The sequence below is a fragment of the Ovis canadensis genome, chromosome 2 (assembly GCF_042477335.2).
Source record: "Ovis canadensis isolate MfBH-ARS-UI-01 breed Bighorn chromosome 2, ARS-UI_OviCan_v2, whole genome shotgun sequence".
Classification (NCBI taxonomy): Eukaryota; Metazoa; Chordata; class Mammalia; order Artiodactyla; family Bovidae; genus Ovis; species Ovis canadensis.
In genome coordinates this window covers 149,283,485-149,307,377 of record NC_091246.1, presented here as the reverse complement: position 1 = coordinate 149,307,377, position 23,893 = coordinate 149,283,485, and the positions used below count along the sequence as shown (strand labels likewise).

Here is a 23,893-nt window from a genome sequence, read left to right as displayed (position 1 = left end):
TTTATGCTTTCATGCACTTTAGAGAAGAGGTTCTTCATGGCTTCCTTTGAATACCCCTCAGCTCCTGTGAGACTCTTCTCTTTTACTACCACCTGGTTTTCTCAGATAATCTCTTAAAGACTCTTCTTGTCACCCAGGACTTGACAGTGTTGAGACATTGTGGAACCCATTTAACTGGGCTGGATGTTGCCCTTCAATATTCTCCTCAGAGCCTGAGAAGACCTCTTCCTCATATAAGCCCACCCATCTCCTCTCTTCAGCAGGTGCAATCATTTCCTTTTCATTTTCTTGATTTCTGTGTCATCCAAGCTGAGCTTTTTATCGCCTGAAATCCTCTGCCATCCTGCCTGCAAGCCCTTTCGCATGAGCTGCTCTTGCTGCGCTATGGTAGCCACAGGTAGCTCCCCTGAGTTCTCTTTCATTCTCGACCCTTGAAGTAGGCATAGCCCACTTTTACTGAGAAACTGTGGCAATCTGCTTTTCCCCCTCATCTAAAAGGACGCACTGCTAGTCTCTCCATTTTGAAACCCCTCTTCTCCCTTAACACTGTACTTGATTGCACCACATGCAACCATGCTTTTGGTGCCCTCTCTTGGAGCCACTGTGGAATTCTTGAAGAAGAGAATGGATCGTTTTTAGCCTCAGCCTGTTCGATGTATGGATACATATTAGAGTGTGATGCACATTAAGTTTGAGAACATATTCATGGATCACATATGACCCTGCTCAGAGGGGTGATCTGCTTCTTCAGGCTCTCGCCAAGTTGTTCTGATGTTCCTCCCTCCTGTATGCTTTGGGTCCCATGGCTAGATAGAGGACCACTGTGTATGCTCACCATTTACCTCCTCCTGACTCATTAAATAATGTGCAACAGCAGTGGATCCCATGACCCTGGAACTCTCTCACATTCACTTCACTTGGAGTAGCTGTGCTTTCTCATTCCCCAGTTCATGCGCCTCTTTCACACAGGAAAAGCGCCCATGGTTTTTCTCCCACATGCTTTGAATTCAGGAGGGTGCATATGATCCGTCTGTCTCTGTGAAGCAGCTGAAGCATCATGGGGTCATTGGGTACCTTTCAAGTCAGGAAAGAGGGCAGAGTTGGAGGCAGAGTGTAATCTTTTTCCAGATACTGTGACATAGTCTCCAAGTGAGAAGTGAAACTATCTCTAGTTATGTTTGATTCAGAAACCAAATTAGTAAACATGAAACTCCAGAATCATCAAATTACTGGGTTTGTGAAAACCTGAAGCATCAGCTGAGCATTAGTCCTATTTGATCAGCCCCTCTTTATTCCATTTAAAAGTTTTCATCTTTATTTATCTTCATTTTGCACTCTCCTGTTCATTGATTCCCTCTTTTAATCCTGGACGCCCTGCCTGCTGTATTCAGCAGACTCTTCCTTCTCTCAGATCTAGAGGAGTCTAAGCTGATTTCCTGTGGTTCAGTTCTCAACCACTTAAAAGAAAGGTTGCAGCTTTTTCTTTTGTAGTCAGGTGGGTTTGATTGTTTAAAACAAGCTTTCTTTCAAAGAATCTCAACAGACTACACAAAAGCTTAATCTTCGTATCTGTATATAGACTAAAATAAGACCTGGGGTGCACCATCCGAGGTGCTTGTTCTTTGACTTTTCAAAGACATTTTAAAGCTCCTTTTGGTCTCCTTTTCTGCCTGAAAAATTAAATTCTAGTGTTTTTAGTGAACAGTATATTAATCTTAATCTTGCATGCATATTTTGGATTGGTCTTTTCTCTTTCTTCTAAAACGGCATTTAGCATTGCAATTTTTATTTCTTCTACTGCTAAATCTGAGTCCCTTTCCTCCAGTGTTTATTCACCCTGCTTCATTGCCTTTCTTGGTTCACCCACTTGTAATGCCTTTTCCTTAATCACTTTGAGATCCACCGTGTTTTCTCCTGTCAGCGCACGTCCTCCCTGGGGCACTAACTGTAGCGAGTGGTGGACACATTTTGGGTACTCATGAGAACCTGCCATGGAGCTTTGTCCCTTCAGTTGGACGCCAATAATTTCTCCAGCCTGGGTCTCCAGGATCCTCCCCAAAACTGCTCTTCCACAGCATCTCTTTTCCTCCCAGATACCAGATGAAGAACAAGGTAGACACTTCATATTTACCCTGAACATGGATATCTCTCCCTCATGGTGAATTTCAGCACCATTTTAAGAGACGTTGACCTTGCACAGCTATCCTCCACTGGGAATTTTATCAGATATTCTTTTATATCTCTTATCATAAAATTGCTAACATTCAACAGGTTCCATGTCAGCCCTTCAATCCCTCAAAAGTGGTGAAGCAAAGGCCTATTGCCCTCATTCATTCAACAAACATTTGTTGAAAGCCTACCTGGGGACACACAGGAACATGTGGATGCCCTGGGGAGATGGATTGTGTGTTCCACATCCTCTTACTAGGGCCGAGGTTTTCAATTATTTGTATACCTTTTTCATTATGTTTAAAATGAGAGATTTATTACCTGCACTACACAGTATATAGCTTTACAACTTAAATGTAATTGCCTCGCTATTGCAATTTTCTGAACCAGATCACTTCTGAGGAGGCATAGAAGACGGTTTTTAATTTAAATGATAAAATAAATCACATGTTCCTGGTAAACAGCAGTTATGCCATATATCAGGCACTTCCAGTATTTCAGCTCCCAGTGACTACAACTTGAGGCAACTGACTTAGTAGCTGGGTGGGGGTGGGCACTGTGTGTGCAGGGAAACGGCTGTTCCTTTCCTTGCAAGGAGAAGCCTGGGGTGTGTGCCATGCGTATCCTCAACAAAGATAAATGGTGACAGTGAAGGCTTTTTTATATACTTTAGTGACAATGAGACCAATTTACAAGTTGCCAGTCTCAAGAAATCCAGCTTTACTGGCACATATATTTTATTTATTCCTGTGATATTCTAATGCCCCGTTATGGATGCCCTAATAGGAACCCTTGGCAACCACCCAGTTGTCCTGCCCTTAATATACCAGGGATATTAAGGGAAAGCCAGATGCACTACATGCTCTGAAAGATCTTAACCCAATAAAAGAGGCAGCAGTGAAAACAGATTAGTTGCACAAACTAGTAATCAGGTGATCAGAATGTCTTCTGCTTAAATGATATTTTATAGCAGTAATCTATTTTATAATTCAGAGTTCAGCAAACTACAATCACTGCAAGCCTAGCCTCTCCTGTCACCCACTTTAGTAAGTAAAGTTTGACTGGAGCACAACCATCCTTGTCCATTTACATATTACACATTGTCTGTGGCTGCCTTTGCACTGTAATGGCAGAGTGGAATAGCTGCAGGAGACAGAATGGCCTGCAAAACCAAAATGTTATTATCTGGCCCTTTACAGAAAAAAGGTTTGTTGACCCCTGCAATAAAATATGCATGAACCTATTTCAAAGTGATGAGTTAAAATACTGTTGGCACTTAAAGCTTTCAACTCGAGAATTGCTTGGAGTATTTTCACAATTTCTGTGCAGTGTGGTCAGAGCTAGAAACAATAATGAAATATGACCATCCTCACACTAGCAATAATAGAATACCATTAAGCGTTGTATAAATGCTTAGAATACTGCCTAGGTACTAATTCTGAATTTAGTGAGAAAATGTTCTTTGTATTTTCTTAGCAATGTCACAAGCCTGACATCCTATTAAGAAAAAAGAAAGCAAGAAAAACCAAATGTTGTTTTCTCTTTCTTCAACAGTCTCTCCCTGCAATGGGATTTGAGAGTCTTACATTTACATTTTTCAAATCTAAATCTAGAAATCAACAAATTGAAACCATTTGTGTTGAAAGAAATTCTCCAGTAGAATACTTGACTGTGATTCATTAAAAAAAATAAAATAAAACCCTTGGGTTAAATGAACATCTCCTCATGGGATAGTCCCAATAAATATGATTGTGGCATACCTCATGATTCACTTACATTTTTATTTTGCTACTGTGTTTGTCAGAATTTGCACTCTCCAGTCTAGTTGAACAACATGGACGAAGCGACTTAGGCAGCTGTCAGTTTCCATTTCCTATCTGCAGAGTAGAAGCCCTTTATTTCATTTGCAGGACTGTGCCAAGAATTAATGAGATAAAACCTGAAAAACACTGAGCACTATGGTATAAATGTGAAAAATGTTTATTTTCTTTCTCTTTTTTTAATACAGTCTGTGATATTTGACCATTCTTTCATGTCATGCTTAATGCAAATATTCCTGTCACCTTAAACATAGCAAAAGGACCACCCGAGTGAACCAGATGCTCACTGAATGGTTAAGCTGATTCCTTGTCTCTGAAAGCCTTCATCTCTGTCATTACCTGATAATACCATTTCAAGTGATTAAAACGTAGGGATGCTCACTCCAGAGGGCTGATAATGTAATAATATTGTTAAAAGAAAGGCAACCAGAACTGTCTTTTATTGTTTCTATCACTTAAATCATCTGTAACTACATTGGAATACAGATCATTAACCTCCCAGAGTCAGCAGGTTTGGGGTTTCTATCTTTAAGGAAGAATGCAATGGTCTATCATGAAACCTCAGATTCTGGCATTCATCGTATTCTGATCTTGTTATTTTTCTAGAATTTCTTATGAACCAGCCTGGGAAATATTTACTTTTTAATTACAAGAAGAAAGAAATCTCTTCTGATAATTGGAGCTTCTTTAGTCTTGCTTTAGTCAACATTCTAATGCCTTTCTTTGTTTTCCACCTAATAACTTCAATCCCCTAGTTTACAAGCTTTCTGAGACACCCCACTGAGAACAGACTAAAAATCCAGTCTCCTGATCACAAGATCTGAGTTTAAAACCAAGCTGGTCTGTTCTGTGTTGTATTGTGTCTAACTCCTGTGTTTATTTCCTCAGTGCTAAAAATAGTACCTGGCATATAGTAGGTGCTCAATAAATATCTGTTAAATTTAACTAGTAACTATTGTATAAACGGAACTTCATCTGCAGCCATCCACTCTGTGGTCCCTAAATGTCTTCTGCCACTGGCGACCTTGGGGTTCTTTTCAGTACCACTGAAATCTTACCCACATTTACAAGGCCCTGCTCCATAAAACCTTTCCTGATCCTTCAGTAGCCAAGATGAATTTCTCCATTGAGTTTTCATAGCATTCCCTACTTCTTTGGTAGTATTAAAGCAATCCATTCATTCTGCAAGTGTTTATTTGTTGTAAAATATTATTTATAAAATATGCAGTGAGCACCCATTCTGCAATATTCCAGCACTGAAGATACAGTGGTGAAAAGACTGATAAGGCCCTGTAGGTTTATATGCTGATGGTCATAATGATAACAGACAAATGTATAACATCAGGCAGTGATAGGGACTCTGAGAACAAAGGAGGGAAAGGATTGAAGAATGATGGATGGGCTTCTCTGAGCAAAAGGCACGTGAACAGAGACCTGGGTTACACGAGGAAGTGTGCAAGGCCTTGTGCTAGGGGCTGAAAAGATAAAGACGTGAAGCATGCTCTTTGCTCTCATCAACATGAAGAAACTTACCTGCTAGGCGATAATTATTGCACACTAGTGTCGGAAAACTACAGCTAACACGACCTCTAGAGGAAAGCCATTCTAGCGCCTTGTTGCCTTGTTATTTGAGGTACTTCTGTGTTCCTTGCTATATTGTCAATTTGTCTAGGAAGGAATGACAGATTGTTCATCTGGGTGTCCGCCGGCGTTCTCGCGGTGCCTGGTGCCTTCCCGGCCCAGCAGACTGGTGGGCTTGGCCAGTGCGGTCCTGAGCAGAACCTTCCCTGCAGAGCCTGCAGCTGCAGGAGGAGGCGCCTGGAGTTCCTTCCGGGCGTTCTCCGCAGAGGGAGCCGATTGCTCTCCCCTGTGAATTACTGTCCGCACTGAGAACCCCGCAGCAGAGAGTCGGATGAGTGGGAGAGCTGCCAGAGCAGTGCTGGGAGGCTGGGCCCTCCGGGCGCCAGTGAGCTTCATCCTCGAGCTTTCTGTTTGAAAAATTTATTGTGATCACAGTGGAGATGAGTGGGCGGAACTTGGAGAAAGTCGTACTCTTTTTCTCTCCACATATATATATATCCCAGTACGACACGGGGCAATTTGATTTATCCAGGTTGACAAAACCCTGCCTCTCTTTTTTTCCCAGGAAAAGAAGGAATTTTAATTGGAAACTAAATTCCAAAGTCTTCAGAAACCGTAACCCTTATTTGCAAGGCACGTCTGAGAGTTTACTGTCTGGGATAATTGTCTGCTTTAATAAGTTGGTTGGCCATTTAATAAAATGGTTGGCCATTTGTTGAAGCAGAAAGATAGCAAGTAAGAAAGAGCAAGTGTGTGATTTGTATGCAGGTAGAAACTTGGCATCATAGAGTGTTGGTACATGCAGTACAAATAGCTACTTTGAATCCCTAATCTTATTTGTTATACTATTTACATATGAGGTAATATCATCTTGCCTACACACACTGTCTCACCTAATGATGAAACTAGTCTGGACTGGTCTAGATTTTGTGTCAGATAGCAGAAGTCATCTCAGAGCTGTGGCCATGATCCAATGCAAGCTCACCAGGATTGCACATGAGAATGACCCGATTCTATAGAATTGAAAATCTGTTTCAGAGTCATAGGTAATTGTTGCATGATAAAAAGTGCAACCTCGCTTCTCTCCCTAGCTCTATTCTTCCTCTGTACTTCTCCGTTTTCCTCCTGAATTGCTCCCCTGAGAGCTGCAAGGCACATCCTTTCATTATGCAAAGCCCTTTAGCTCCCTCCAGCTTCTGCTCTCAAAAGTTCAAACACAGCATGGGAGTGGCAGATTAAAGAGTAAAGAAACCTGGTTTTTGTTGTAACAAGTTCCTACATCTATGTAAACACATCACACTGTTTTAGTAGTGTTCCTATAAACATTAAGAAAAACAATGTCTTCCATTGGGTCAAATGAACATCCTTATCTTATCAGCTTGGGGCCAGTGGCAAACTCATTATGTCAGCAGATTGGTAATGTATGCGGAAGCCACATAGAAATTGCCAGGGTTATAGGTGCTTAATATATGTTTATTCAGTGAATGAAAAATATGAATGTGTGCCTGCATGCTGCTGCTGCTGCTGCTGCTGCTGCTGCTACTAAGTCGCTTCAGTCGTGTCCGACTCTGTGCGACCCCATAGACAGCAGCCTACCAGGCTCCCCCACCCCTGGGATTCTCCAGACAAGAACACTGGAGGGGGTTGCCAGTTCCTTCTCCAGTGCATGAAAGTAAAGTGAAAGTGAGGTCACTCAGTCGTGTCCGACTCTTCGTGACCCCATGGACTGCAGCCTACGAGGATCCTCCATCCATGGGGTTTTCCAGGCAAGAGTACTGGAGTGGGTTGCCATTGCCTTCTCCTATGCCTGCATAATTGGGTGCATAAATTAGGTGTTTATGTGTGAGGAACTCTTTGAAGGAGTGAATAATATAGGAAGATGATCTGTGTGTTTTCAGAGATCTGAAATGAGGAAAGCTATCCTAACTCCATCATAGACATATGCTTTGAGGTGCTTTCAGGAGCGCTACTGTATTTGCCTTATTCAGGTTCGTCTCTCCCATTTAATTCTCATGACTTATAGCATTGATGAGGTAGTTACACAGGAGAGGTAATTACTATGTACAACCTTGGCTTCACTAGAACCAAATTAGCAATCTACCAGATACTTGAAACAAATGGATATATGACTATTTACATATACCTCTATGTTATTTGTATATATAACTACACATATATTTGAATTCTAGCAAAACTTAGATTCTATGGATATTCTTTGCATCCATTCCAAAATTCCATCATGATAATTCTCCTACTCTTGCATTATTTTTTAAGTAATTAGAGAATTAAGCATTAGTTGACTGATAACTGACAAATTCTTTTGCTTTTTACTGATGCTGGAGTAGAGCACACAGAGATTTGGTTTATGACTAGTGGATTGGGATTGAGGGCAGTAAGGGCTGGGCAATAGGGTTGACCCCTATGTATGAAAATCAGCAATCCTATTCACAATATCATGGCATATGGCTCTGATCTAGGTCGGTTATTTCCTTTTAGCTAAAATGGCTGATATGGTGAAAAGAAGTATGGCAGAAGATATTGTGGGATTAAGGAAATAGGCAGGTCATAGAACTTTGATTCTTGGTTGATTCAACAAGTCTTATTCATAAAGTAGCTGGAATTGAAGGAATAAAACCAAGTTCTGAGTAGGAAGAAACTAAATGAGACTGGGGTCTCGATAAGAAAACTTCAGTTCTGACGAGGAAATGGAATTCGAATTCAGAACCAAGAATGAGGCTGATTTAAACTGTCTGAATCTTTACGTAGAGATTTATAGAAACACTACTGTCCAGTGATGGTAAGGATGTCCTGTGAAGAAAGAACAGACTAATTGTACACCTGGCATGCTAATGGAGATGAACTTATTAACATATTTCTAGGTTCATCCACATTGTTGCTGAATTAGTACTTAGTTGGTTGTGATGAGATAGACAAGGAATGACACGTTCATAACCATTTTGGAGTAGTTTAGGGTCTTAAACATAGTCTGTGGAATCTATGTATAAGGACTTGTGGTTATGTTTAATGGAATTTTCAAAATGTGAAACATATGGTCATAAATGCTAGAGTATAAGATGACTCATTTATAGTAATGCCATTTCATGAATGCATTAAACAATTTTATTGTCTTACATTCAAAAGCAATAGAATGATCTTAAAGTACAAAATGGAGAATTTATGTCTATAACTTTTCTGCTTTTTGTGGCATTCACTGTAGAAAAGTTGGAAAATTCAAAACTGTAAAGAAATGGATTTTGTGGAACTGTAATACTATCACTTCAAGATGATAATAGCATTATGGTATATTTTCTCAGTATTTCTTTTGTGTGTTATTATATAGCTGTTATATATTGTTAAACATTTTTTTCTAATCTAATTTTTATACTGAACATTGTATCAGGCATTTTCCAGTATTATTAAAATATCTGCAAAATCTTATTAATTTTATTGGCTACAGAACTATCCCTTCATATAGGCAAAGCCTTATGTTAACCATTTCTACAGTGTCAACCATTTAGGTGGTTTTCAGTTTGTCATTATTATACATAACTTAATGAACATGTTTGGCCACATAATTTTTAAAACTTCTGATTACTGTATCCTTAAGGTCAATTCCTAGATCCAGAATTATTTTTATTGAAAAAAAAAAAAAAAGATGAACCTTTTCTGAGGTTCTTGGAATATACACTGAGAACTTGCCTTCTGAAAATGTTGTAATAATTTATATACCAATCAATAGTATAGAAAAATGCTCATCTCTTTGTACTATTGCCACAACTTAAGATTATTCCAATTTTTCATTATTGGCTAGTTAAATGGGAAAAAATTGTATTTTGTTATTGTTTTGATTTTTACTTATTTGATTATTAGTGAGTTTGAACACTTTTTATATATTTTAATCATTTAAGTACCACTTTTTGTCACTTTTCTGTTAACTTTGCTCAGCCGTCAATTGTTAGAAAAATGGCCCATGAACAGAGAAAAAGTACTACTAATTCTCATTGTTGCTAGTAGTTGTGTTCTATAAAGTTGCAGCAAACAATAAATTAGCAAATACTGAACCTCTGCGCCTAGGAAATATAGGGTTAGGTTTCTGGGAGCCTGTGGTCATGTTTTCATCTACCGGTCAATATATACTTTGTTTAGTGTGTTTCTGTTTCAAGGTAGTAGTGGCAATGTGAGTTGCTGAGTTGTGTCCAATTCTGCAGCTCCATGGACTGTAGCCCACCAGGCTTTTCTGTCCCAGCCAAGAATACTAGAATGGGTTGCCATTCCTTTCTCTGGGGGAATCTTCTCAACCCAGGGATTGAACCCGAGTTTCCTGCGCTGCAGGCAGATCCTTTACCATCTGAACTACCAGGGAAGCTTACTTAATTTTTATTCTTGATTGATTAACATTAAACTCATAGTCAACAGCACAGTGACTCATGCCCATACAAAGCTTATCTAGCACGACATCACAGCCTTGCACTTAGGGACACTGGACCTTTCAGCACTATGCTTGGGGCCATTTCAAACAGCAAACTGACCAACAAAAAGCCCCAAAGTGCATCTCCTGTGACACTGAACATACCACGCGAAGGATGCTGGTTTACATTAGGAGAGCTGAAACAGATTCAAGCAGTCAGCTTGTTCAGCCTCAGCTGAGAACGTGAGGCTACTCAGAGTTCGCACTGCTCTGGGCATGTCTGTGAATGATCATGAAAGCACCACAAGTATTGATTGGAGGTTACAAATAAGTTTCAACAAGAAGGTGAATTCACAAATCCAGAATCTATGAATAATGAGGAATCACTGTTTCTTCATTATCTTAGAGATCTGGCCCCAGGTTAATGGTGATAAATATGGGTGGGTAAAGAAATGAACGCACAGATAAATGTAAATCAATTCTTGTTGAAGGTAAAAGAAAAGTGTTACTTAAATCCTGTAATTTTGAAGTATAGGCAGGAGAATGAGCCGAAGAGGGAAACGCAGAGGGCACCAGCCTGAAGCCAGACAGAGTAGAACCTGCGTCTCATCGACCAGCTTGTGACCTTGGATGAGAACCACTCTGGGCCTTTATTTTCTCCTCCATAAAATCAAGATTAAAATATCTTCCTTAGACTAAACCTCACTTGGGGAACCTTTTGTCTCTTATTTAGACAATCCTAGGACCTTGTGTAATTCCCAAAATATATATGTCAGCTACGTCAGGTGTATATATGTATGTCAGATACTCAATGACAAAAATGTACCAAAAATGAAAAAAAAAAGTATTTAAAGTCCAAAATATTGCAGATGATAATTGCAGCCATGAAATTAAAAGACGCTTACTCCTTGGAAGGAAAGTTATGACCAACCTAGACAGCAGATTAAAAAGCAGACATTACTTTGCCAACAAAGGTCCGTCTAGTTAAGGCTATGGTTTTTCCAGTGGTCGTGTATGGATGTGAGAGTTGGATTATAAAGAAAGCTGAGCACCGAAGAATTGATGCTTTTGAACTGTGGTGTTGGAGAAGACTCTTGAGAGTCCCTTGGGTGGCAAGGAGATCCAACCAGTCCATCTTAAAGGACATCAGTCCAGGGTGTTCATTGGAAGGACTGATGTTGAAGCTGAAACTCCAATACTTTGGCCACTTGATGTGAAGAGCTGACTCATTTGGAAAGACCCTGATGCTGGGAAAGATTGAAGCCAAGAGGAGAAGGGGACGACAGAGGATGAGATGGTTGGATGGCATCACTGACTCGATGGACATGGGTTTGGGTAGACTCTGGGAGTTGGTGATGGACAGGGAGGCCTGGCATTCTGTGGTTCATGGGGTCGCAAAGAGTCGGACACGACTGAGCTACTGAACTGAACTGAAAATACAGAATAGAACATTTTCATTGTGAAACACTTGTCATATGGGACTAGTCCCTGCCAATGAATAGTTAACACATATTAATCTCTCCATTTCACATACTCTGCTGCTCTATATAAATGATTTATGTCAATTCAAATTATATGAATGATTTATTGATTTCTTTATTTTTATTTAACAAACACTTGCATAGTACTTCCCTGGTGGCTCAGACGGTAAAGCATCTGTCTACAATGCAGGAGACCCGGGTTCGAGCCCTGGGTTGGGAAGATCCCCTGGAGAAGGAAATGGCAATCCACTCCAGTACTATTGCCTGGAAAATCCCATGGACAGAGGAGCCTGGTAGGCTACAGTCTATGGGATCGCAAAGAGTCAGACATGACTGAGCGACTTCACTTTCACTTTGCATAGTACTTACTATGCACCAAGCTTTGTTTAATGCTTAACAAATACCAATTTGTTTAATCCTTGTAACAACACTATACAGTGGGTTTTATTACTAAAACTATTTTATATTAATACATGAGTCATAGAGGGAGTAAATAACTTGTCCAAGGTCATACCATAAGCAAATGGCAGACACAGGATTTGAACTAAGTGTTTTGTTTTCAGAGTTCATGTTTATAACCTCTACTCTGTCACAACAGCCCTAGGAAATTTGAGATAAAGAAGCAGGGGTTAAGTCACTGCCCTAAGTTAGCAATGAGCCTACTGGTATGTCTGACTTTAAAGCCTGTGTCATTAAGATTTATAGCTCCAGGCCACTAGCATTCTGGTAATCAAACAGCAGAGGCTTACAACAGTTTACTACCTATGTTGCTTCTAACTGCTTCTAAAACAAAAGCAGCTTGCTTTCTCTCTTCCTGTTTTCTTAATAATGAAGCTAGATTTTCATTGCTATAATTCTAGTTTTGTTCTTTTTTTTTTTTTCTGAGTCCTGAAAGCTGATTTTCATGGAACGTGAAAGTGAAAGTCGCTAAGTTGTATCCGACTCTTTGCGACCCCATGGACTATACAGTTCATGGAATTCTCCAGGTCAGAATACTGGAGTGGGTAGCCTTTCCTTTCTCCAGGGGATCTTCTCAACCCACGGATCGAACCCAGGTCTCCCCCATTGCAGGCTGATTCTTTACCAGCTGAGCCACAAGGGAAGCCCATACCTTGGCATAAGGCCTCTTTATTTTTATGGATGCCAATCCTTGACTAAAGTCTGATCTGACAAACATACTTACGTCATGGAACATAAGAAGGGAGAAAAAAGAGTCAGCCCATTCCAGAACTAAGAATGGGCAGGAGATTGTTAAGATTAACAGCTTGAGCCTTGGACTGATGCTGTCTGCATTCACATCAGGCTGCTCTGCTACCAGCTGTGAGGTTTTGGTAAATCGCTTCACCTCTCTGGACCTCAGTTTCATTTATAAAATTTAACAGTCTACCTATTCTAACAATGCTTGTATTGGTATGAAGATTCAATGAATTAATACCTATGAAGCACTTAGAAAGGCCTTGGCACGTGGTCAACACACAAATAAAACTTCATCAATAGAAGCAACATTTTAAAATTACCCAATTATCATTACTAGCTTCACCACTGGTGTACTAGTAAGTTTTCAAACTTTGTGATTACACACCTCTACCATTAAAACTGGCCTATGTACAAATATCCTTACTTTATGTATAGATTGTCAAAATATGTAGCAGTAGTTTGTAGTAATAGATTGCATGGAACTTTAAACTAGATCACAGCAATGATTCACCAAGTCTTGGTTTATCTTTTCCTAATGCCCCTAAGCTGCCCCTGGATTCTTGTACCCAGACCTCTCCTCCCCAAAGAGTTCTTTGCTCAAAGCTACATACGGCCTTTTCTAGTCTTTCTCAGTTTCAATGGCTTGCTGTAGAAGAGAGGGTAACTTCTGTTCAAGGAAAGTAATTATATCCATTACCATCTGGGAACAATAATAGTCCCTTAACTCTCTCAAGATTATTCAAGTACTCAAAAAACATCCTGTGTTATCCCCACTGAATCCTTGATCAAAGACCCGAAGTCCGGGGGGTCAAGGCAGGGTCGACCTCAAATTGATTCTGCTTCTCACTTTTTTCCTTATGCCATCTCCCAGCACCGATTCCCTTTGGTGAGCGAATTGGTCCCTGGCAGGGCTGGAGATGAATGCTTTGCTTGTGAAAGTCACTTAAAAGTTGAATTTAGAGTGCTGGCTTCAGCATCACTTATACAAAAATTGGAATAATCCAGAGAAGATTAGCCTGGTCCCTGCTCAAGGGTGACATGCAAATTTGTGAAGTGTTCCAGACTTTTTTGACATATGTACACTATGTATGAAATGAGGGCAGGAGGAGAAGGGGGTGACAGAGATGAGATGGTTGGATGACATCACTGATTCAATGGACATGAGTTTGCGCAAACTCAGGGAGATAGTGAAGGACAGGGAAGCCTGGCATACTACAGCTCATAGGATCGCAGAATCAGATAGGACTTAGTAACAGGCAACAACAGCATATAAAATCGATAACTAATGAGAACCTACTGTTTAGCGCAGGAAACTCTACTCAGTGGTCTGTGGTGACCTAAATGGGAAAGAAATCCAAACAGGAGTGGATATATGTATATATATATATAATTGATTCACTTTGCTGTACAGCAGAAGCTAACACAACACTGTAAAGAAACTCTACTCCAATAAAAACATTTTTTTAACTGAAAAGAAAACCTTAGACTTAGAGACATCGCAGACCATATATGCATGAGAGGAGGTCAGGGAACTTGTTAGTGGAGAATGCTGAGAACCAGGGATCCAAGGTTGAGTTCACTCCAGATGTAAAAGAAGCATAGAAATCATTGAGAAGTGATGCTCTTGAAGATAGAGGGGGTTGAATCCTACTTTTATGAAACTCAGTATTCTCATTCTGCTTATTTTTTTCTCTTCCATCCCAAGGAATAGAAAATCCTAAAATATAGAAGGAAAAGAAACCTTTTTATACCTTCATTTCTCCTTCATAGCCCAAAGTCACATTTAGCTTTGGAAAAAGTATTTCCTGTAACAACCTATATGTCATATGAGTAGCATAGAAAGGGAAAACATAGATCCCAGAAGGGGGACTGTTTCTATACATCCTAAGGTACCTGAGAGTATATGCAGATGCACACAGTTGACCGCCCCCATATTCGTGGATTCTGCATCTGCAGATTCAACCAACAAATGATTCAGAATATTCAGAAAAAAATTCCAGAAAGTTTAAAAAGAGAAACATGAATTTGCTGTGCTCTGGCAACTATTTACATAATATTTACATTCTATTTGCAATAATCTACATAGTATTTACATTGTGATGCTGGGAAAGATTGAGGGCAGGAAGAGAAGGGGACAACATAGGATGAAATGGTTGGATGGCATCACTGACTCAATGGGCATGAGTTTGAGCAAATTCCGAGAGAGTGAAGGACAGAGAAACTTGGCATGCTGCAGTCCATGGGGTTGCAGAGTCAAACACAACTTAGCAACTGAACAGCAAGTCATTATAAGAAATCTTGAGTTCATTTAAAGTATACAGGAGGATGTACATAGGTTATGTGCAAATATTATATTACTTTACTTAAGGGACTTGAGTATCTGTGGACTTTGGTTCCATGGGGGTTCTGGAACCAATTTCCCATGGATACCAATGGACACCTTTATCCCATTTACCCCATAGATGTGATATCAAATCATAACCGGGTCCACTACTGGGAACTGCCAAATACATTCCCTAGAACTTTGGGCTGATTCTCTCCTTTGGCAAGATATTTTCAAAGGGAGATATCTGTGAGCTGCAAAGAGATCCTGGTAGCTCAGTGGGAAAGAATCTGCTTGCAGTGCAGCAACTCTAGTTCGATCCCTGGGTCAGGAAGATTCTGTGGAGTAGGAAATGGCAACCCACTCCAGTGTTCTTGCCTGAGAAATCCCATGGACAGAGGAGCCTGGTAGGCTACAGTCCATGGTGTTGCAAGAGTTGGACACAACTTAGCAACTAAACCACCACCACCCTGAAGGGTGAGGTAATGTCTCCTTCCCAATGAACAACAGGCTTGTTTACTGCTTGCTAAGAAAAACAGTGGATTCCCAAACTCATTGTGCCTTTGGTACAATGCAAACGTACTGTGTGTGCAGCATCCGTTTGGCTCCTCCACCTTGCCCCTGTAGAATCTGGTGAACAAGGAGTACCAACAGAAACAAGATGCTTGATCTGCTTCTTGTACTGTGAATACTGAAAATAGTTCGTTTCTGACCCAGCAACTCGTGTTTTTGCCCCCATCTGCGAAATATTAAGAGGACAACTCTTTAGTTGCAGAGTAAAATTGTCCCAGACAAGATAAATAGCTGCCTTCTCTCAAATTACATAGTAGCCTATATTGTATCAGTTCTGCCTGGCTCTCATATTTCAATAAAAATTCAAAATTCTCCTTGCTTGCTTCTGCAGTTTGTCTCAGGAACTCGACAGCCATGGCTTTTACTTTCGTTTCTACCAACCACAAAAAGAGGAAAATTAGATGTCTTAGCACATGGCTGTATATCATAAAATTCCATAGGAAATTAATAAATCTTGTGTGATATGATTTTATTTTTACAGGATAGTCATGACTCTAAGGCAAAGATAATAATTTAAATACCAAGAGATAGAATTGTTTTGTAGATCTATCACTACTGAGCTGCTAAAGGCAAAAATTTCAGTCTTGTTTTTGCTAGAGGTCAGTACCAATTAGTGATGTTTTATCAGCAGGATTTCTCTTTCAAAACTGTTTTCTAATGTTCAGGTAACTCCCCTACTAGTTACTTGCTTTTTAGAGATGGGTTTGGTTTATCAGCTCATTATTAATGGATTATTTAGAGGTTTATTATGGTGCCAGGGTTTTTGTTTTTATGTCTGATCTATTGAAATGGAAAATACAGCATATTTCAAATGGTTTGTAATACAAAAATTATGTGTACCCTGAAGCCATGAAGGCAAGGTGTCCTCTCTTCAGTATATTATGTTTTTTATTGAAGAGTACCTTCAGAAAATAAGGTGACTAGAGACTAAGAAGGGAGGAAGACACTGACCACGAGGCTTTAGGGGAAAACTGTCAAATGCCATCTTATCATTTAAAATTAAGGAAAGTGTATTCAGGAAATGTGTACGTTTACATACTTACCTCATAGCTCAGTTATTCATTCATCTCATTTGGTTACACAAACATTTATCAAGTGAGTCCTCAGTGCCTGGCTGTGTGCTGTCCCCTGAGGGCTCTTTAGGGAGCAAAATTACCCCCTTGCCCACCGGGTGTTTACCAGGCAGTGGAAGAGAAACACACCCTCATATTATCTATACCAAGTCAGGGGTGTTCTGGAAATGTGTAGAAAGGGCACAAACCACATATTAGGGATTCTATGAAAGGCTTCTTAAAGTTGACATTTGAGCTGAATCTCAACTAATTTTTCTATCAGTAGTAGATACGGAGCGGTAATTTTATGCCAAACATGAAGCTTTAAGCAGTTTCCTTATTTGTAGCTTTTAAAAGTGTCTGAGAGGATGATGAGAAGTTGAAGCATATGCTCAGTCAACAAAAAACTATTTTTGGAGAAAAATCATGAACTTTTTCTTTTGTTTTTCTTTCTTTCTTTTTGATGTTTACAACCCTCCCAAATCTTTCGTTGACAGCCAGGAAGCAGAAGGTACCACAGTAACCCCAGCTGCCCCACTCCCAGCTGCCTTCCCAGACTCCGTTTTAATCCCAGCTCTGCAGCCCTAGATCTTTTTTAAATTTAGAATGTCTGACATATGGAGCCAGTAATACAGCATTGATGAATTTCTTCCTTTTATGTTTTTTTTTAATGATTTTGATTTTTGTTTGGGGTGAGCATAGTAAAGGCTTTTTAGGTTAAGGATATAAAAAAGAAACGTGCTTTCAGATTTCCTCATTCTTAGCAAAGTTCAAGTGCATTACCTTTGACCCAGTCCTCTCCAGAATGACTTGATCTTAGTTGCTCTTGTTATTTTTGAGGATTTTGTTTCATTTTGTTGTTGTTGTTGTTCAGTGGTGCTCTGACCTGGATTATCATGATATATTAGGCTTGATGGGCCTACATTGTTGGGCCAGATGAGATACAGTGTGGGGAAGTCGTTGAGCAGGTGGGAAGTGCTGTTTAATTCTTCTAACAGGGGAGGCTCATGGTGGTACTGAGAAAATGTAAAAAGCAGCAAAACAGGTTAGTAGAGCCAAAGAATAGCAAATATCTCCTTCTGTCATTGTGTGAGCATTTTAATCAAATGGCCTGCCTCATGCAGCTTTATTTTGCATTGAGATATTCCATGTCCCCCAAATATTTCTCAGATGGTGGTAATGAATTGCATTGCCCTCTCAGTTGTAAGAGCGCGGGTATTCTGCTGCGGAGCCATATGGTTCCCATTTATTTTAATGTGTCTTTGACATCAGGAGAATTGCTGAGACAGCAGAGGAAAGTGCTTACAACTTGAACTGCAGCCAGAGCTGCGAATATTTATGTTTAGTGACAACTACCTTTTTTTCTCAGTAAAAAACGATATGGTCCTAAGATGGTATACATGTTGAGATTTTAATAAAATGAGAGTTTATATATTTTGGAAATATCTGTTACTTTAATAGCAGTGGAATGTATTTCTTAAGCATGTAGTTTTAGGGTTTAATTGCACATATGAGAGATTAAGGAAACAAGCTGGGAAGTAGGTGGTATTTATTTTCTCACTGATAATAAAGGAACACACTTTTTGTTTGGTTTAACAGCATCACCAAAATAGTAGTCTGCGTATGTAATGCTTTCCATCTGTGATTCTTAAGGTTTTTTACAAAGGTAATATTTCTGATAATACTCCTGAGGTAAACATAATTCTGAAAATACTAACGGAGGGATTGAAAAATGCAGGTGCCCCTTAATTTAATCTGTATAATGGAAATCAGCAAATTTAGAATTCAGATTTTGAATTAAGTACATTATCTAACAATTTATTATTTTCCAAGTATGAGGATAGGATAATACTTTCTCTAATTCATTAGTGATATGGTATGCTTACAATAAAGAAGCATTCTTTAAAAAATGAGATGACAAAGACCTCAGTAATAATCAATGTTCCATATATAAATGTTAATATCATCTCTGTAGAAATCTTAGATTCTCTGAAAAATTATGTTATCTAAGGAAAATACATACTGTTAACAGAGAAAAGTGGTGATAACATTGATCAGTTTCTGTGAAATTGTTCTCACTAGAAATAAAGTCAGATGGCCAGTTGAATATATGGAACAGGGAAAAAATTTCTGAACTTTCAGTTGTTTGAGACAGAACTGAACAGAATGCAGGTTCTAAATTTAGCAAAACACTTTAATATTATATTGTCTTTCAATATCTTGCTAAAGGATTTTAATATATAAACTTTATTTAAGTGATATGTTATATAAACACACTATTTATCATATAAAGATCAGAAGGAAGACTTCATTTCAAATATAGAATTAGAATCCCAAGATTCATGATACCTAGTACTATAAATTTGATGGATGAATTGATGAAAAAGGAAAATTAGAGTGAAACTTGGTTGATCGTTCGGTTAATGGTACTATTTTAATCAATGGTTTAATCTAAATTTGTTTTAGTTTAACAGTTCACTATTCCCAGTATTAATTGCATTTGATGTTGATGGATAGGGCTTTCTAAGTCACATTGCATTTTCAATGGGCATCAATTTAATATAAGCAGTGAAAGGGTTAGTGCTAAGTCATCTATAAAGATTAAAGATAAGGGAGAATGTGATTTCTTTTTAAAATTTTTGTTCTTTCAATTAAAAAAAACTATATTGGAGTATAGTTGATTTACAGTGTTGTATTAGTTACAGGTGTACAGCAAAGTGAATTAGTTATAAACTTATATCAATTGTTTTTCAGATTTTTTCCCCGTATAGGTTATTACAGAATACTGAGTAGAATTCCCTGTGCTATACAGTAGGTCCTTATTCATTTCTTTCAGTTTTTTAATTTCAAAGTTATAACTTCAAAATACAGCATTTATTCCTTTTGTTCTAATAAGTATGAGAATAAAATGACCCCCTCCCTATTTTTTAGATAACTCACAAGAATTAGGGGGAAAGTGCAGAGGGCATTTTTAATAAATTCAGATGTATGAATAAAAAAGAGCTAGTTCTGAGAAATGACCACTCTTTGTGAGTTAATCATCATAATTATTTATGACATCAAAGCTGGAAGGTCGAAGTTCTCAATTTTTATTTGCAGCTTTCTAAATATATATCAAAATCCTGGACAATAAACTTTATTTTTTTTTTCAAGCAGAGAATTGCAAGTAGATGATGACACTATTAAACCACGCTCTCTAATGTCAAATTCAGCTTGCAGTGTGCTGAGCGGCCTGGGCTGTAGCTGTCAAGAGACTGGGGAGAGAGCTGCCTCCCTGCACGCCGATCTCTAGCTTGCTTGTGTGGACGTAGCTGACAGACTGAATAGATGACGACGTGACGCGCATGCTCATTATCCAAAACAAAGCGTTGGTCGTCCAGCCTGAAGGGGCAACTTTTTATATTATTTCTGTTTTCTTGTTAAATTTTTTGCTTAAATGCGTTTGCAGTATTTGTATGTCTTGATAGAAAATTTATTATCACATAGTCTTATGAGAGAGGGTTTTTTCTTTTGTTTTGTTTTTGTAAAACTAACGGTTTAAACAAAAGGGTTTCATCTTGAGTTATTTCCACTCCGAAGCTTCAATGCACCAAAGACGTTATTAGTCTTCAGAGTAATCCATTGTGAATATTTTCAACCTGTTATTAGGATGGAAAATACTTGGGGCTAAATGGTTAAACTACCTAATCTTGTCTGTAAATTATAAACCTATTTCTCTTCTACAGAAGGACTGACATCAGAATGCTGACTGGTGCTTATGCGTGTTTATCATACTTTATATTCTCCAGTCGGTTTGCCTCGTTACTAGAACATAAATTGGTTGGTTGGTTGGTTGGAGATGGGGAAGAATGGCATTGAGGGGCTGGAGAAACAGATGTGCTGCAGTTTGAAAAGCAGTTAGAGCTATCATTCATAGTACAGGGAACCAGAAACAAACCGGGACTTGATATCTCAAGCATCACTTCACGTGGGAGCTACTCTTCCTTGATTTTTATTTTTGAATGCTGCTTTCATAGAAATAAGGGCACAGTAAAAGAAAAAAGTCCCTAATTTGATGGGTCCTGACATTTTCTTACATTTACCGACTTTGTCTCCATTCTGATGGCCTTTTGGGAAATGCAAAGCACTTCAATTCTAAAACATTGGGAATATCCCAGTATTGTCTCTAACAGATCCAGTGTTTGGAAAAGTCTTTCTTTCATGATTGTTTTTCCACATGGTATATCTTTCATGCAGTGAAAGTGTTATTCGCTCAGTCCTGTCTGACTTTTTGTGACCCCCATGGACTGTAGCCCACCAGGCTCCTCTGTCATTGGAATTCTCCAGGTAAGAGTACTGGAGTGGGTTGCCATGCCTCCTCCAGGGGATCTCCCCAATCCAGGGGTTGAACCCTTGTCTCCTGCATCACAGGCAGATTCTTTACTGCTTGAGCCACCAAGGAGGCCCTATATCTTTCATCACTGAATATAAAATAACATCCTGAGTATAGCATACTATTGATTTGGCCACCACTTTTTTTTATATACTTCAGGTAATTTGAATTCTGTTCACAGTTGGAAGGAAAATACTCCCAAATAGTCTTTACTTTCATTTGCCTCTCATTTATCCATGCCTTAAGACATTTCCTTTTATTAGTCTTTTGGAATTGTTCCCACTTGAAAGATTTATTACTTCCCTAAATACCTTACTTGAGCAAAATAACCAAACAAACAAATAAAAAACCCCACAAAAATACAACTGTGGTAAGTAGATTTGAGAAACTTGAGAATGTGACATAAAAGAATGAAAGGGAACAATTAGAACAAGGAAGAATTACTTTTGACAGAAAACTTGCTTCATTTTCAAAGGAACTACTCCTGTTTTGCTTGGTTGCTGGATTCATTTCACGCCTTACCTGTGATTAAGCTCTGAGACCATGTGTGGGACACCATGATCAAGAGGGGCCGATCTTGACAATTGTGTCAAGCTGGAGAAGATGTGAAAATATGATCACGGGAGATTTGTAGAAGTCCCTTGGATAGATTGAGGACATATATTTTTAAAAATCTTAATAACTTTAACCATTGAAAGTTGATTTAATATCTAAGGTGTTATTGTTAATTCTATGCAAAATATTTTCTGATGACAATGGGGTTTTTGTTTGAAAGTTAGGTTTCATGACTTCATTACTGATATGATCTTGATTTGTTCTTTAAAAGGTGAGAAACAACATACTTTCAGAGACCCTGATTAACTTGGCCTGTATAATTTAAGAAAACAAGTTTTTATTACCCAGGATTTACCTAGATAAACTAATTTGAACAATCTCACTTTGCTTCTACTAAATTCCACCCCACTCCTACAACAAAGAAAAATAAACTCAATATTGACTTACAAATCATCTGGTGTTTTCCTTTTGAATATACTGGATAAGAGAAAGAAGTATACTATTAACTTCATCAGACCCAAATGATAAAATTATTATTTTCCACAATTTTCCCCTTGTTTAACATCAGACTGGACCAAAAACTCTCAACCTCCATGTGGCAACTTCAGAGCCAAAATACATAGTTCTGTTTACTGCTGTCTGCCTTTCCACCTCTATCTGGACTTTGCTGATAGTTGTTGACACTAAAAGAGCCAAATGTGCATTAAGAGAGTAACTGAATTACTCCTCAAGCACTGGCCCCAGAATGATTGCGCTATAGTGGAATCAATGATCCAGAATCTTGTCTTCAGTTTTATAGACTCAGACACACGATGGTCTCGTGCATACAGAAAGGGCAATCTCAGATGCAGTGACACACACATTCACAAATGTCTGAAGTATAAACCAGAAAGCAAATTTGATTATTTTCAGCAAGAAATAGAATTGACAGTCAATCAGATAATCTTGTTGACTTTTGAAGTTATATTCCAGTGTGAATGAACAGGTTGGTTTATGCGTGTCGAAATGGAGCAAGGTTGGTTGCATTTTCTTAGAGCCTGATGTGAGGCAGCTTTGGTATCTTAATATACTCATCTTCTCTGTAGGATCAGAATATTCACTTAGCTTTGGCTTCCATTTTTTAAACATGTATTTTATTGAAGTATCTCTGATTTACAATGCTGTGTTTATTTCTGCTATATAACAAAGTGATTCGGTTATACATAAATATATTCTTTTTCATATTATTTTGCATTATGGTTTATCACAGAATATTGAATATAGCTCCCTCTGCTATATAGTAGGACTTCTGTTGTTTATTCATTCTATATATAATAGTTTGCATCTGCTAATCCCACATGGCTTCCATTTTTAATCCACTCTGAGCATGAACTCTTTATATAAATGTATGGTATAACTTATTTTATTTTATCTACTTACTTTCTAACCCTGGCATCGTGAATTAATTTCTCAACTCTCTTCCTCATTCATTTTTAAAAGCTTTTTAAAGATGAGTAGCTTCTGCAGATAGTTAATGCTGGTTACTCTATGCTGTTTATTCCTTTAATTTACAAAGATCAATATTATCTCCATAATATGTGATGATTGCACAGCAATACCAGTACACAGTGATGTGCTAGCCGTAATGGTGGTCTCAAGAGCTGTGTCCTGGTTGGGACAAATAATACTGCTGCACTTAGACACTTCTGCTGCAGGATGGTGACTGAATGAGATAAAAGAAGAGGAGCTGGAAGGCAGCAAAAAATTAGCATTGCATATGAAAACAGACTAGTTATTTTTCAAAGCAGTAATGAACGCCACCTTCTCCATTTTTTTTTTCTTGCTCTTGACCTTGCAGTAATAAAATGAACCCTGAACTCTGTAGAGACACAACGTTGAGTTCAATTATCCTATAAAGGGCACAGATTACTAGGTAGGTATAGCATCGAGGTTTCAGATTCCCTATGGCAGATGTGCTGGGTGGATTTCATCTGTTTTTCTCAGGTTTGAAAAACAGACTCTTTTTTGATAACTTCATTCTGTGATTGTTAGTCAGATTGGTTCTGGAGGCAAGAGACAACCCACAAGGGCCTGTTCTAGGGCTCTAGTTCAATCATCAGAAGAGAGAGACATGAGTGCCTCTTAAGTTTAGGAAAGCCACATTTAAAATATTCCTCATGAGGCTAATCTTACAACATCTCAAAGGCTTCCTTTAAAATGTATTCTATAGGCTTTTTGATCATATTTCTATAGTGCTACTTATAATATGCAAATGCTGAAATAAGTATAAGCACGTTTGAATTATAAGCTGTAGTGGATAGGAAAAAGCCTAAGTCCACGTGCACTGTGTCAGTGTTAGAAATGCCAAGAGCCCAGGTGAAGG

At 38.6% G+C, this 23,893-nt stretch overlaps 1 protein-coding gene and 1 non-coding gene across 2 annotated transcripts in view; both read left to right on the top strand.

The window, feature by feature from the left end:
- Positions 1 to 23,893, top strand: part of CSRNP3 (cysteine and serine rich nuclear protein 3) — a 97,139-nt gene that overhangs the window by 46,448 nt on the left and 26,798 nt on the right. The window lies entirely within an intron of this gene.
- LOC138434817 (U6 spliceosomal RNA) lies at positions 13,618 to 13,724 on the top strand. Its single transcript, XR_011254896.1, has one exon. It is a non-coding gene; the product is annotated as a U6 spliceosomal RNA (small nuclear RNA).